The 17,251-nt window shown below is 42.3% G+C and overlaps 1 protein-coding gene across 1 annotated transcript in view; it reads right to left on the reverse strand.

Moving 5' to 3' along the window:
- LOC117221719 (uncharacterized) overlaps positions 1-17,251 on the reverse strand; it is a 576,963-nt gene that overhangs the window by 438,830 nt on the left and 120,882 nt on the right. Inside the window, exon 2 of the mRNA XM_076523447.1 lies at positions 3,380-3,487. The gene's annotated coding sequence lies outside the window, so the exon portion shown is untranslated. The remainder of the gene's footprint in view (positions 1-3,379; positions 3,488-17,251) is intronic.

The following is a 17,251-nucleotide window of genomic DNA, read 5'->3' on the forward strand; positions in this document are numbered from 1 at the left end:
CAGAGGCGAGATCATTTGGCGCGAGACGGCTCCGCGCACTCGTTGGCTGGGCCGCCGCGCGCCAGCCGAGCTCGCCTCTTATTGGTCAGTGTTTTTCGTTGATAACTCGTAAACGAAGCCTCGGAGAAAATTTTCGCAAAGGAAAAAGTTGCTTCAAATGACCTCAGGAATCCCCTATTTCCGGATTGCGAGACATTTTCGGGACACCCTGTATATTGCTATAAATATATAGCAATAAAATCGTAAATGAGTCAAATTGACTCGCTCCGGCGATCTATATATATATATATATATACCGGCCTTTTCGAACGATACTAATATATATATATATAGTATTAGTATCGTCGAACACGATCCGTTCGAAAAGGCCGGTGCAACGATTTCACGTTGTGCCTAATAAATTCGCCGACGGCGAATGAATAAAGGCGAATTTTGTCCGTCGCGCTAATGGATCCGGTAAATCAGAAATGATATAAAACTGCGGGCGACGGCGCGTTTCGATTTCCCGGCGGAGCATCAGGCTCGATCCTAATCTTGGTAACCGTCGGATCAAATGAATTCCGCGTGCCCGCGAAACTAATGCGGCTCTGTCACGATAAAATTCTCCGCGCGTACATTTATTCCCGGACGGTTCGTTCGGTCGCGCGATCCCGCGGCGCCCCGTGTCTCCGTAACACGCTACGTCAATTACATTATCCGGCGATTGCATTGATTACACGTGTACACGGCCCCTCTAATTATGCACTTTGCCGGTTGTCGGTGAAACCGCGGCCACGGGTTTGCCCTGCGAAACGAATTGGTCATAACGCGCGCCGAGGCTAACTTATTCCCCTGCAATTTATCCTGCCGCGGGACCGGCTGCCCACCCATCGCTTCGGCAAATATCGGCCAGTAATTACGATAAAAGATTACGATAACACCCGGGCATCGTACGAGGCCGCTCCCGGATTTACGGCGACGATCGTTGTTTATTGCTCGCGGATCGTTTATTCCCGGCCGTGGAATCGTGTCCCCGCCGTTTCGCAATTTCTGCAATCGGGAAGGGCGGGGGAGCCGTCGTTTTAATATAACCGTGACGCAGTTCACCGGCGAGCGTTCATTAAGGCTTCGATAAAATACAGAACGCGTCTTGTTAAATCGCTTCAGAAATTTGGAAATTTAACATCGATGGATTGCAGATTTTTGTGCACTCGTGGCGTGCGCGTGAACGTCGAAACAATTTAAAATAAAAAATTCTATCATAAAATTTCTTCGTGTAATCGAGTCTAAAATAAAATCTATTTTAAACGGAACAACGTATGTTATAATTCAATTCAACTGTCTGATATTTTATAAGTTACGTTCATTTTTGTAAAGTGATGCAACAACTTTTGGCTATTAGATTTATATTTAAATGTTATATAATTATAATTATTAATTACATACATTATTATAATTATAATATATAATATTATATATAATTATAATTATTAATTATATATATAATTATAATATATAATATTATATATAATTATAATTATTAATTATATATATAATTATAATATATAATATTATATATAATTATAATTATTAATTATATATATAATTATAATATATAATATTATATATAATTATAATTATTAATTATATATATAATTATAATATGTAATATTATATTTAAATATTATAAAAGAGACAAGACGTTCAATCGCATCGAATACAATTTTATTCGAGTCAATCTTAATCTAGATACGTTTCTATACGGCCGAAGATTTCGTTCGTTCGTCCTTACCTTTTATCCGTCATCGGAATAAAATTTTGCCCGGCTCTGCTTTCTACCAGAGGTTGCACAAACGACTTAGCCCGAGCAGAATACTTCGAATACTTCGTTTGCCATATCTTAAGTTTGAAGAACTGCAGCTAGAACTTTCGAAAATTTCGACAACGGCGCCGTTTCGCTCGGAACGGATGGAAAAAGTCTTCGGGAAGAGAGTTCGCGAGCCAGAAAGCCAAAAAGGGCGAACTACGGGCTAATCGATTACAGGGTGCCGGAGCTGTTATTCCGTGATAGTTCAACGACAGGAGCGTGCAAACCGGCGCCGATTCAGCGCCGATGAAATACCGCGGATAACTTCGCTTTATAACGGCGGTTATTAAGAGCGGTGCCAACAATTTCACGGTCCATTGTGCCGCGAGACAGTTCGAGAAAACGCGGCGACGCGTGTATCGGGGCCCCGTGCAAGGGCGTAGCCGAGTAGGTGGCAAGCGGGGCACTGGCCACCCTCTAGTCTGCGAGCATAAGTTCAGATGCATTATTTATTAACAAACCACCCAGCTCTTAACACGACTAACGTACATTGTTTTAAAACATTGACAAGATTGAATTTATTTATTCGTACGATTTTTATTATAATTGAAAGAGTTTGTCTAAAAATTTCTCGCAGGAACATTTTTACAATGTTAAGAACTGAAAAAAAATATTAAAAATCAGTTACTTTGACTGATACGGTAATTCCGGTGTTTAAAGTTAACATGAGATTCGATGTTCATAAAAAAGCGAGAGTTCAGAGTTAATTTTTGTCTGTGAATAAATAGCAGAAAAGTGACACGATAATTGCGCGAGCAGCGTCTAAAAAATTAGAATCGCTACTGACCGCCTTGATATCTTTATCTTGGGAAAGATTTACGTAAAGTTCGTAAAATTTACGTGAAAAATGTCTCGTTTGGTGCAACATTTTTACCCGCCCTTAACCCGAGAAAGATAACCTACGTCGCAGAGGCGCCTGCGAAGACTGTTGATTTTTGTTAATTTTTCATAGAGGTCTAGTGATTTAAGTTTAAAATTACTTAAAATATAAAAAAATATAATATAAATGCATTTTACTTTTACAATAATGCCAAACCTTTAAAATGACTAGATTAACTTAAATAAATATCCATTGTTAGTATAAAATTGACGCCTTAGAAAAGCATGCGCCTCTGAAGCGTATGGTTATCTTTTACGTACGTTGTCATATGGTTATCTTTCTAGGGTTAAACGAAATCCTGGCTACGCCCTTGGCCGCGTGTATCGCGGCGAGAAATCATTCGCGAGATACAACGTCGATTCGGGAGCCCGTTGCCGTGGAAATAGGCCGCGCTCGTTATCCCAGGCCGCGACAAATCGCGATCGTTTCGCGCCGAGAGATCGCTACCCTCTGCTGGAGAAGCAGTCTCTCACGGGCGACCCCCGGCAGCCCGGGCACCCGCGAACCCGGTCGTGGAAACGCGCCAAAAAGTTTCGCGGGAACTCGGCAACTTCCGTCGACTCGAAGGACAAACGTCTCTCTCGAAGGACAAACTTTGCCGGTGCGCGCGGTGTTGCTCGCTGGACGATAATCGAGAGGAAAGTTCCACTCACCCTGATTCTTCTGTGACTCCTGCCTCTGGGTGACCTTCGCGAAGCCCGGGGATGAATGGAACATCGGGAGCGACTGGCTCGGCTCGCTACATCTCGACGCGGTTTGCTCTGCAATCAGGACAACCTTCGTTAGTCGGATTTTTACGGCGACTCGTAGGCTACTGGAGCCGATTACTGTGTGCTGACCAATTGCCGGGGCTTTGGTTCGTTTGCGGATATAATTAATTTGATATTTATCGAATAGGGCTCGATAATAATCGTGCCTCGATAATTCGAATCTCAAGGGAAGATTGAAATCTCCGAAATGTACGGGGTGTCCCAAAAATGTCTCGTAATCTGGAAATAGGGGGTTCCTGAGTTCGTTTGAAGTAATTTTTTTCTTAGCGAAAATTCAATCCGCAGCTTCGTCTACGAATTATTAACGAAAAACGGTGACCAATGAGAGGCGAGATCAATGGACGGAACTGAACAATTTTTCGCGGAGGAGATTATTACTTCTCGACGAGTGATTATATACATATTGAACTGTGTACTTTTGTCTGTGTGTCCTGTAAATTTCATTAAAAAATTCGTGAAAATGAAAAAGTTGCAGCGAGTTCTTTGAGATAGAATTTCTAAAACGATTTATACGGTGACTTCGATGGTTCTTGCGCGAAATGAAGCAAAAATCTCGTGCGTCACAGAGTAGGCATCGGATTATATTTTAGAATATTTGGAATATTAATAACCACAATCGTGAATATACTTTGGTCGAACAGGAACTATTTACACGGCTCTAAAAGAACGACACGGCCAGGTGACAGAACAAGATAAATACTTCATTCGTCACCTTCGCGCGAAACGCGTCCCTCCGAACGCTTCAAAACTCCATTGTTCACCGCTCCCGTCGGACAAACACGCGCCGATAGCGGGGCCGAAAACGTCTAAACATTTGTGTTGTCAGAAATTAATTGCAGGAATGTTTGGCCAACGCAGTATCGCCAATAACATCGTCGGGAACGTACGTCCCGCGTAGTTGCGATAACAACGTCAGCGTCGGCGCAACGACCGATGCGGAAATGATGCACGTTGTAACGGGTAAATGCAAAAAAACACACTACTCTAACAAATCGGTAGACATGCGAGAAGCGTTCTAATAAATAGCAAAGTGTTGTTTCGATCAACAGCGCACGTTCCTCGGATAAAAATTGACCGTTGCTTATTAACCCTTTGTAAATATTATTTGTTTCTGCTATGAATATCACTTGTTTTCTATAAATGGAATTTTTATTTTCTGGCTCTATTTATTATAACAATATTAGCAATAATAAAAAAAGTCAATCAATCGGTGGAAGTGAAATGAAACTCTTGTATGCACGCGTTCCATCGAAACGTTAGACGCGTATACAGAGTGTTCCAAAATTATGGTACTTCGGGGAAATGCAGGGTTCCTGAGATCATTTGAAGTAACTTTTTCCTTAGCGAAATTGTAATTCGTGGCTTCGTTTGCGAGTTATTACCGAAAAACAGTGACCAATGAGAGGCGAGCTCGCCCAGCGCTAGGCGGCCGAGCCAATCGGCGGAACTGGGATTCGACCGCTCGTCCGCTGGCGCCGTTGGCTCGGCCGCCTCGCGCCAGCTCAGCTGGGATTCGACCGCTCGACCGCTGGCGCCGTTGACTCGCGCGAACTCAGCTGGCGCGAGGCAGCCGTGCCAACGAGCAGTGGAAGCCCAGCTCCGCTGATTGGCTCGGCCACCTAGCGCTGGGCGAGCTCGCCTCTTATTGGTCAGTGTTTTTCGTCAATAACTTGCAAACAAAGCTGCAGATTGCAATTTCGCTAAGGAAAATGTTACTTCAAATGACTTCAGGAACCCCTCATTTCCCGGAAATCCGACAATTTTGGGACACCCAATATATACATGTAAATGCAAGTATGGGTCACGCGAGACCTAGACGCGCGTCGTTTTTCCGTTTCAGCCGCAGAATTTCTCTGCGCTTGTCACGTCACTTACATCTCCAACTTCGGGTGACGTTACGTATAAGTGTGCAGATTGGCGCGGAAAATGGAAACTTCAGGCGTCAAAACTTTATTTTCGAAGTCGTCTCGTGGCGCAGCGGCGTAGCCGCGGAATAAACCCGGCGCGGAAGCCCCGTCTCGCGGAATTGATTATCGTTGCGCGGGCAGACGAGCGGCACCCGTATTTTCCGGGTGAACGGCGGTCCGGTCGGACGCGTCGTTTAATCGCGTAATTACAAGGGCGTCCTGCTGCGATCGCGGGAATTTTGACGGGGGATCGATGACGCGGACTCTACTCTCCTCGGCTCGAACCGATTGGCTTCGATCGGCGCGCGTGTCGGGTCGAGTCGAGTCGAATCCCGTCGCGTCGGGTCGCGTCGGGCCGAGTCGTGTCGGGTCGCGTCGAGTCGAGTCGAGTCGAGTCGAGTCGAGTCGAGTCGAGTCGCGTCACCAGTTACACGCTCGACGTTATCGACGGGCCGCGACGCGCGGCGACAAAATGAAAAATGACCGGCTGCGAAAACCTTTCCGCTCGACTTGTAAATTATTCCGGGCCGGTTGCGAGCGAGACGATCGATACCGCGGGACGAGCCGACAGCGGCTGATCTGCCGCCGTTGCCGATTATTCGGGAATCTCATTCCGTAGATCCGATAAATTGCCGGGATCCCGGCGTCACGTCCGGATTATTGGATTTTATTAGGGCAAAGTACAGAAATTGCCTCGTAATGCCTTGTCATTTTTCTCGGCCCCGGTTTGACGCGATCCACGACCATCCGGGGATCGAATTATCGGAATTCCTCGCCGCGATTAATGCTGCCGGTTTCGCTGAATCGTTCGCGGGGCTTTCGACGCCGAGCGGAAAATGTCGCCATGGCATCGTTCTTCCTTTCTCGCGATTTTCCGCGGTGCTGTTGTCGCGCGAATGCTTCGCTAAGCTCGACAAGAATTAAGCGTCTGTTAAAAAGGCTCGTTACTATAAAAAAAAGGATTTATTTATTCTTTTTTACTTTGCTATTATTCTTTATTTATTATTACGTTTTACTTATTATTCTTTTTCACATACGTATTTTTTACATTATTATTATTTATTTATTTGCTTATTGATGCTTTGAACCAGATGATTTATGTTGCAAATACAGATTATTGATTTAAACGAAAAAACTATTAGCGTCTAGAGCAAATCTCTTCAAAATGGTCGCGGCAGTAAATTACGTCAAAAGTAAAAAAAAGCCAAAGTGACTCGCACCGTATTGAGAAATAGATTCCGTAATTCCTAGAAGAAGAAAAAATGAAAACGGCCACCGCGCGACTCGGCGATGCACGGCATGCGCCGTCGAGCAGCCGGAATCGTGGGTTCGGGGAGAGATGTTTTTGTAGCCGGGCGAGAACTCGCCGAGCAACTTAATTGCGATCGTGTCGGGCCGGCCGCAACATAATCGTCGACGAACGCGACACCGATCCGCGTCTCGACGGTCGATGATTCGCAGGTGCGAGCGGATCGCGGGTAATCCGGGCGCAAAGCCGCGTCATCCTGGATCACTGGCTGCCGGGAGGCTGGATGGTTGGATGGTTGGCGGGCTCGCGGGGGCAAATACGTCGAACCTGTCGTTTCCCGAGCGGTTCTGTAAGAGCAGGCCGTGTGCCGCGTGAATTAACGTTTACACGAAGATGACCGCGCGACACGGGAATGGCGGGTATCGGCATTGGAAATTCCGTGGCGAGCCGTCCGCTCCGCTCGTGGGCGGCGGCCCGCTCGTTTGATCCGCACCAATCACCCTGATGAACCGAAACACGACAGGCCACGCGTGTACCGCCGTACGATAGCCAGCCACTACCATTACCGTCGGCGGCGCTATCAACCCGGGGTCGGCTCGATGCCTTGAAAACTTTCTGGCCGATTGTCCCGCTGTTGACGAGCAACACCGCTAATTGCCGTGCCGCCGACAACCGCCGGCAACCGCGACCGGCGTCCTCGTTTACGAATTTCCCCGGCTCCTTTTTTTAAGCCGACCGCCATTAAGCCCGTCCCAACCTCTGTCCGCGGTTGTGTGCGCAACGTGAGTCCGTTTGATTCGCCGGATCCGCTCTGTGTACAACCGAGCGACGGACACCGGAAACCACCTGCTCGAAAATGTATTTCAGACCTCGGATTGCTCGCTGCAGTCCGATTGATACATCCGACCGCGCCCGGTTAATTGGTAGAAACGTTCCGCAAACGCGTTTCTCCACGAAATCGCGAGCATTCTACGCGGACCATTGTATTTCGTACGTCAGAAGGAAACAATTTTCGGCAATTTTCCATGAATCGATTACGTTGCAAGGAGTATCGAACAAGTTAGCTGTCGCGAGCTCTTTGAAATGTGTATCTAAAATGTGTCCCGAAGTCGAGAAACTATATGCAGTTTTCACGGAATAATTATTTATGTTTTTCTTCTATCTCTTCGTTTTGTTTCCTCGTGGCATCCGAATAATCGAAACACCTTAAAATTTACCAATATATGGACCGTTTATTTTGAAAGTGGTGCAAGTCCAGTTTCTTTCGTTTCGAGAAAATTGAATGTTAGCAGATCTGACAATTAAAAAATATTGGTTAATTATGTGAAGTCTGGGAATGTTTGTACTAACTTATCAATATGTAATTTGATTATATAAATTTCTTTTAGGCGAATTTAACTAAAATAATATACAATTTCCAGGCTGCAAATGGACTTACACCACTTTCATAATTAGTCAATTGTAAATATCATTTAATTTCAATTTTGAAATAACAAATATCATTTAAAATATATCTCATATTAATCCAATTTTGTTTATAAATAATAACAAGAAATAAAATAGGATTAGCATTTTTTATTTTGAACGTTAATTATATTTAGATATTGTTAAACTTAACACAAGATATTGGTATTATTAATTATTTATGCTCTTCATGTGGCAGTGTTTTGAAATATTCATGATGCACAGGAGGTATATAAGGTAATAACTGCTGCATATCCTTATATTTTTCGTATGTAATAGGCTTGGCATCGTGATGGAAATTGGACTTACACCACTTTCATAATCAATGGTTACGCAATTTCTTTTACCGGCCAATTTTAAACTGAACAAAGCATTGGCATTTTTTAAGATATTAAATACTAACTAGTTATAAACAAAAAGTTTACACTAAATTAAGCATAAATTACGTGATATCTCATTTTTTTTAAAAAAGTACATACGCCACTTTCAAAATAAACGGTCCATATCTTAGTTTTCGCTAAAATAGCGATTTGAGATAAAAAATACCGTCGTTTCTTCGTGACCGGTATACTTGTCGAAAATAGCTAACTGATTGACGTAAGATACTATTGGGTTGGGGAATAAGTTCTTAGCGCTTTTATTTGAAGGCGATTTTCTTTGTTGTTTTCGTTAAGCTCGTGAGGCACCCAGGCTCCAAATTTTTCGGCAAATCCTATTGAACGAAGATGATTGAGAATCGTTTTATGATCGCAGTTCATTTTTTCGGCCAATTCACGACATGTTTGGTGACCGTCCTCCTTCAAAAGTGCTTTGAGACGCTCTTCGTCGAATTCGGAAGGTCTTCCGATGCGGGGCGTGTCGTCGACGTCAAAATCGCCATTTTTGAACTTCGTAAACCATTTCCGTGCTGTAGACTCGCCTATGACACCTTCTCCGTATACGTTGCAAATGTCCCGGGCTGCTTCGGCAGCTTTTTCGCCTCGATGAAAAGCGAAGAAGAGAAGGTGTCGAAAATATTGTTTTTTACCTGCTGGATAATTCCATTTCTAAGCCTCGAAAGTAATAAAAAATTAAATTACTCAAAAAGACGATTGGCACAGTTTCGTAGAGCAGAAAGAGCTCTATCGAATGAATATTATACACTTTGTCAAACAGCAACAGATCGTTGTAAAATAAAATAAAATATAAAAACGCTACGAACTTATTCCCCAACCTAATACATTGTTACGGCGACTTGTCCAAATCAAGTCGCTGTAATGTGAAACTGCCCTGTTGTGAGCAACTCCTTAAAGAATAATAGAAGAGTGGGGTTGCCACGGAGCTGTGTTATCAATGGACAATCGAAGAGTCGGGATCGGACCGTCGAGCGATCAACACGATCTAATTCAAAGATCTCTAACATAATTGAATTGAGTTGTATTATAGTTTATGTACTTTATTGTAAATAAAATGCCGCGACGCGAGAGAAATGCAGTAATTCGCAACAATATTTTATTGAACTTCGGAACACTAATCTTGCTCGATCGATTGCAGTTTACCAATTGCGTTAGAGTGGGGATGTTCGAGCCTTTGAGGATCTGCCTAATCATAGACTGACCGCATACCACCTATAGAACCACAGAGAGATCCAATTCCACCTGCGCGATCATATATTGTCCTAATCTACTTGTTTGATTGCATGTCATTTCAATCTAGCTGCCTGATCGTATGACGTCCTAATCTACTCTTCCGTTTGCGTGCCATTGTAATCTGCTTGTCCGATTCTGTCTGATCCTGGCATCAACTTCGCGCACTTTTCGTAACGCACCGATTCATACTATTTGTCTGACCTAATGTCTATCCGTTTCGTCAAGTCCGCTACGGTTGTCTTAGCTCCGACTATGGTTGTCTTAGCTCCCTTGACTGACTACGGTTGTCTTAATTCCCTTGTCTGACCACGCCTGTCTTAACTCCCTTCGCTGGTCTCAGCTCCCTTGTCTGACCACGGTCGTCTTAATTCCCTTGTCCGACTACGACTATTCCCGTTCTCTCGTTTGACTATGGTTATCCTAATCCCTTCTTCCGAGCATGGCTGTCCGGTTCTCCTCTCGGTCAACTACGTTGTCCGGATGTGATTGTTCGGATCTCTTTGTTTGACTATGGCAGAACCAATCTTCTTGTCCGGTCGCAGACGTTTACTGAAATTGTCTCGACTAATAAACTTACCAATTTAACCACTTGCGCCGGCAAAAAATTCACCGACGCGTGCACCAGAACGGTCCAGTATAACTCGCTGGGAGGCGTCACACAGTGTTCGATGCCTCAGAGAAATCGGAAAAAGATTTATATTTTCTAAACTAATTTATTTCCGACCGAGGACTTTTAATGGTTTTTTGCACGCTATGTGCAGTGCAATGATAATCTGTGCTCTGGCAAACAATCCCACCCGACGTGCCATGCACGTAGTTTTTGTTTCTGCGACAATCGCATGACGACGTACATACCACGTCGTTGACGATTCTGTGTCAAAAGCATTACGACGTGCGTGGCACGCCTTTCCAGCGCAAGCGGTTAACGACTGTCTTCGTGTACTCGGCTAAAAAATTGTTTGATAATTGCTGATGACAGAACAAGCATAGTATCGTGGCTCATTTATTTATTATAACTCGTTAGTTATTATTAGATCGCGGATCTTTATGCGAGACAAAAATTCTCTACCTCGATTGCAACAAACAGCAGTTAAATAAAAATTGATCTTCATCCTTAACATTTTAATTCCGTTGAAAATCATCGAGCAATGTTGTTAAATTTTTGTCTTTTATTTAAGACGCTGTATTCGATTTATTCGCGTTACAAATGCATCAAATCCGTAGTCTAGTTATTACAAAATATTCCGAATTAGTTGTAACTCGCGTTAGTTGCTGTAAATAATTATAAGTCATTTATAATGACGTTAATCGTTAACCGTTAACACTATGCCGTCCGGTGCCATGAAATAACTATCTGTTGTATGCCGGTGATACCACTTTGGTGCCATTTCAAAAAACTGAAATAACATTTGAACTATATTTCTTGGGTGTTAAAAGGCTTATTTAACTAAGAATTAAGTGCGAAAATTCTTGGATGACTTATCTTAATTTTAGGAATTTGTATTACCGCCATCTTCGCAATTTCTTTTTAACCCTTAAATGCATGAATTAATGAATTTTATTTAAAAAATAGGGTTATAATTTTTCAAATGAGTGGAAATCGGGAAAAATATTAAAAAAAATTATAAGTCATATCTTATAGGGTTTTTATTGAAAAATATTAATGATTCATTTTTGGTACACTATGCAAAATAGACATAAAAATTCTTTAGTTAGTATGACATATCTATAAAAAAATTATAAACCACATACATACCACACCAAAACAAAACCAACAAACCAATAAAGGAAGCATAGTACTAAATACATGTCGTAATTATTACCATTAGTGCATGTTGTCCCATTTTTGCATCAACACGAAATAAGCCCTCCATACACATGATAGTTACGGAATATAGACAAAAGTACTAGCAAATTAATAAATAAGAGCCTTACCTTTAGAAACTATTGTTTGTTTAACGAATACACCAAAATATTTCTAAATAATCCACTTCCAAAAGTACGTAAATGAACCCGCTATCAAAAATGCGCGCCAATTGGTATAACGTCAGAAAGATACAAATATTGAAGTCAAATGTCATTATTTTAGTTAATTTTTGATAAGTCAATGGACAAAGGAATCACTGCCATTCAGCCAAATGTATCGATATCAAAACTGTTGTCGGGTATCCGCGCAAAAAGTTATTGATTCATTTTTGGGACTCTATGCATTTAAGGGTTAAATCTAAAATTTCCAAGCTATTACGCCGGCGTCGAACAAAAGAATCGTATCTAAGATCTGCGGACGGCATAGTGTTAATCGGGTTACTTTTCGCCTAACTCTGTCGAAGCTTCTTCGGCTTGTCGCGGCCGTTTATCAAGGTTTCCATGAAACGGATCGAGAGTCCATTTCGTAGCAAAACTGGTCGACGGTTTCTCCGCTTGTCTTGCAATTAACAGAGCGGAGCACGTGTCCGCGAATACGAATGAGGCCCGATCGTCTGAGGCAGCCGTCCGATAACTGGCCCGGCCGGTATGTGCCTGGCCAAAATCAGTCGATATCGAGGCACGCCGCATCACTTATCGCCGCGAGGGAATTCCTTGGCCCGTGTTTACGCCGGATACCAGTAATCGTGTTTGACATCTGCATTTGTCGCGTACCCGGCAACCAATTGCCACGCTTCCGTCGTTCCGCTTGTTTCAGCTGTTTGCCCAACGCAAGGGACTCACTGTCCACTCCAAGCCTTGTCAAAATCGGGCAATCGGGAAAACGTACTGCCGACCGGACTGCTAATGATTATGCTAATTTGACTTTTACGCGAACGAGGGAAGAGTCCATAGATTTCTTCGCCGTCAACGATAAACGCTCGGTTGGATATTTATGGTCCTCCTTGGACAGTAACCATGAATTTATCATCTGAAATTTGTCGAACTTTTGTCATGTTAATTCTGACAATTTTGATAACGAAGCATTGACACTTTACGAAGTAGGACTTTGAGATCAGACTAAAATAATGAATATTTTTTCGGTGACAGAAAGAATAGCCTGTTTAGACAAACACTGTAATATATTTTTTCATTTCGCTATTACTTGGAATAACAGAAAAAAGTATAAATAACTCTCACTTTTTCACTTTCTTATCCGAGCCTATAACGAAGATTGAAAAACTCGGATAAAAATGTTGCAAAACATGTGTTTCTTATTTTTTCTTTGCTTTTCCGAGTAATAGCAAGATCTAAAAGAAAAGTATTATAGTAATCGTCTAGTAGGCTAGCCCTTCTGTCATCCAAAGAAAATATTCAAGGCACTTGGCCCAGTTTGAAAAAAGTTGTAAAAGTTGTTTTAAAGTATACGACCGCCACCGAATAAGAATGAAATATGATATAATAGCAAGCTTTATAGTTTGTAGCACTGGCGTCGAACGAATATTCGAGTCGAATATTCGCGAGAACGAGCGAGAGAGCCCACGCGTCGGATTTTAATTCGCCACATATTTCACGGCGATTAATGATACGACCTATACGGTGTCAGTCTTAAGGATCAATTTACTAATAAATAAATGCGGGGATACATCATCCGGGGATTTAAGGATTTCGATGGCAGAGCCTCCCGATCCCGTTCTACTAGCCCGGCGTCCCTAATTCCTGTAATCCGTATCTACTATAAAATACAGCCAGATAAGTAAACAAGTAGCGGCCAGACGAATTACCTCGGATTTATCCGATTAATTTATTCGTAGCGGGCCACACATCTACTGGGAAAACGGGAAAATAATAGGAATCTTGACTGTTCGTAACAGGGACGCGGCAAAGTTCTCGACCGAATCAGAGTAACTGTAATTTATAGTTGCGCATTGGGCACCGGCGAGATCATGCTCGAGCCAGTCGAATGGTTCCGAAACTATTCGCTGGCGAACTGCGGGATCAAAGTTAGCTCTCCGAGTTCGGTGGACCGCGAGGCGATAAAACGTGTAAAATGTGGACCGGTGTGGGTGTATCCCGCGTATCGTAAGATACGGGCGGCCGATATTGATAGAACCTGTTATCGGACGTGGAAAAGCCTGCGAGAACAATCCGGCGTTAATAAAGATATTCTGTTTAGAGGCTCTGCGAATTCGTACCGCGATCGACGCAATGAGTAACGCGAAATAAAACCATGACGCGCGAAAAACATTTTTCTAAAAACGTTCCAACTCGATGCACATGCTCTGTACGATTTTTTAAAAACGCCGAGACTCGCTGCGTTACAGAATTTTTAACATCGTAGAAAAAAACGCTATTCCGATCTTCCAGAACTTTAAAAAGTTACTTAAAGTATACCAAAAAAATTACTTCACTCGAATAGTTAGCGTGAAGCGTGAGAAATCGTTTCAGTAAAATTTCGTTCGGTCGACAGAAGCGGCTAAAAAATTATCCGATTTAGAAGTGAAAATATTATCGAGTCGATCGAAACGACTACATTCACATTTTTTGTTCTAAAACTTGCTGAGATTATAAAGACTCTTTCGTAGCAAACGCTCGAATAAATTTATCGATCCAAGCATAAGTTATAATAGAAACGGCGAGAAGTCGAAATAAATTTTAAGGCTTGAGTTTAGCGTTACAGTAATGTCTCTCACAGAAATGGACAATTTTGGAAAAGGAGATACGATTGTTCGAACCTTGCGGCTCGTTTTTTATGGTTATCGATTGTCAACAACTATAAAAACGAGTTGCGGGGCTGGAATAATCGTATCTCCTCTTTCCAAATTGTCCATTTTTGTGCACAAACTGAGCGTCAGTAAGCGAGACATTACTGTACATAGCGAAGAGAAAACGAAAAGTGTCGCGAACGTTATCCGACTCCGCGATATAAATTTAAACAGAGTACGTGGACGGGTAAAACAAACCGGGAGAACTTTAATCGAGTTGGACGAATAAGGATATTATCCGGTTCACCTGAGACGAGGTGTCAAAGTGAAGATAATTCGGGTCGCATGGCGGCGCGCGTTCAAAATTACAAGCCGCGTTACGTTTCCACTCGTAGATCAGATGACGAAGGCGTAACTGGTAATACGACACGGATCCTCGGACGGAATTCAGCACCCGGAATGATTACGTTCACGGATCGCGAGTGGGAGACAATTGCACGTGCTCCGCCCGGTGTGGGTGTCGGTATCGGTATCAAATTGCGTCGGCGCGCGCGCGCGGGGTTTCGCCTAAGCCGATCAGAAATTCTAACCCGCCAAGTATCGTTGTATCCACCACCGACTGTGCCCGATATCCGTCCAGGTATTTCGGGTTCGAAATCCGAATGGTCCGCGAATTAATCCCGAAAGATTAGATTGAGACCTTCCAAACACCGCGCCGCTGTCAGCGATACAGGTGACACAATTCGTTCGACAATTTTAGAAGGACGAAGGGGATTCGATCTACCGTTCGGTTTTCTGATACGGATTGCACGCATTTTTACTACAACGGAAATCCATCTATTGCGAACAAGATTCTTCGCGGTGCCTGTTTTTATTATAATTAGATTTTAGTAGGGGTTGATTTAATTATAACGGGTTCTCGCGGCAGAAACATAAATTTTGGTAGATTTTTGTTAGGAATTTTAATTAAAGCGGATTTTGATCGAAATATAAATTACAACAAATCTTAATACAAATTTTCATTATAACTTCACCGTTGCATTACAATTATTCGTTTCATAAATTTACAAATTGTAATTATAATTCGATTCGAATGGCGGAAATTTAATTATAGCATGTTTGTAGCGGAGATTTAAGTGGTGTTAATAAATTTTTAATATAAATTTTGATTAAAGCGAATTCGTAATGGAAATTTATAATAGATCGTAATGAGAAATTTTCATTACAAGGGACTTTTGATAGCGATTTCAGTTAAAGCGGATTTTTAATGAAAATATAAATGATATAATAGATTTTAAAGTAAATTGTCATTTTTATAAATTTTTAATGGACATCTTTAAATTAAACTTTAGCTGAGCTTTTATTATTCTATATTAAGCTCTCTCTTGTTATCGGAGTGAACAGCTTGGTCACGTGAATTTACCCGTCCCCTTTCCGGTTTATATAAATGGAGCTACATCGTATTTCTTAATAGTCTTTGAATAGACCTTCGAAGAGTGCCACCTGTCTAACGTGGAGTTGACGTATATCCTTCTTGTTCAAGTGTTTCGAATATAGAGCGATGTGCGGTTAACGTATAAATAAAATCAGGGACATCCCTGTTTCAGTTACTCGGCTCGACGGAAACTGTCTTATCCAGCTCGACCGCGTTCATTCGCCAGGCTACATTTCGTTTTCCAATTTCAATTGTAGCGAAAATGAAATTTCGTCTTTAAAGCTTTGGCATGACGAAGAGTTTCGATTTTCAATTCAATATCGCTGCGCACGTCTGCCAAACCGCTGACCTGTACTACTTCTCGAGCGCTTGAATAAGAGCGAAAATCGAAGTTCTGATTCTGTGTGTGAGTTAGGACTGATCTGTACTACTTGTTAATTTCTACGACACGGAATTAATATTCCACAGGTGTGTTACCTGTAGACTGTGTGCTTTATGCATTCGTGGGTGAAATATCTACGCGAAGCGTAAAATAGTGAACAAATTCGGAGGAACTGGAAATGTTAACACGTTAATTACAACTTATTAAAATGATTTAAAAGAGAAATAGTAATTTACAATTTGCAAATATGCGTCAATTTGCAATCGACACAACCAACGTTTATTTTGCACGAATATCAGCAATTTAGTTATCTGTGAATGGAGCAACCAAAGAATAATAATATAATAAAATAATAACAAATATGGAACAACAGGAACATTTAAAACTATTCGACCTATTATTACCTTATTTTCAACTTACTCAATTCCTTAATTGATGAAACCTATTTATATACTTATCTCCTGTTCTCCGTTGTTAATATTATCATTACAATTTTCATTTCGCACAAAAATCGGCGTTCCAGTTATCCGCGACGAAATCTCCGACTTGTAAAACGCCTTGAAAACTAGGAATAAAAGATTCGACAGTCCAAATTCGTATAAAACGTGTCGGCAATGAAACTTATATGGGGAAAATCTAAACTCGCAGTGTTTCTCAAATGGAAAGGTCGAAGAGCTATCCATTCTTTTATTGGGTCTGATTTTTAGGTGACGCGAGATCGCCGTGAATTTTATTGCGCACCGAACGAGCTATTTTTTCCGGCGTCAGGAAACGACAAATAATTGATCCGATCTCTCTGGAAGAACCGACGCGAGCGTGTTCTCCGGGGACCGGAGCGTCCCGACGGTTTGAAACAGTAATAATGCTCGGCGCAGCGACGAGCGATACTTCCGAATCCTTTCGCTCCTCGGCCCTGTTTACCTGTCTCTGTTCCCGTTTGAGGCGCGCCCGATGCCGAGCTTCCTTTGAACCGCTTAGACTGCACCGATTCGACGCGATCGAATGCGATTGGACCAGCCGTCGAGCAGGCAGACGGCTTTTGTCTCGATTCGAAGTACCCGCGGATGCTTTTCGCGCGTG

The sequence above is a fragment of the Megalopta genalis genome, chromosome 7, assembly GCF_051020955.1.
Source record: "Megalopta genalis isolate 19385.01 chromosome 7, iyMegGena1_principal, whole genome shotgun sequence".
Classification (NCBI taxonomy): Eukaryota; Metazoa; Arthropoda; class Insecta; order Hymenoptera; family Halictidae; genus Megalopta; species Megalopta genalis.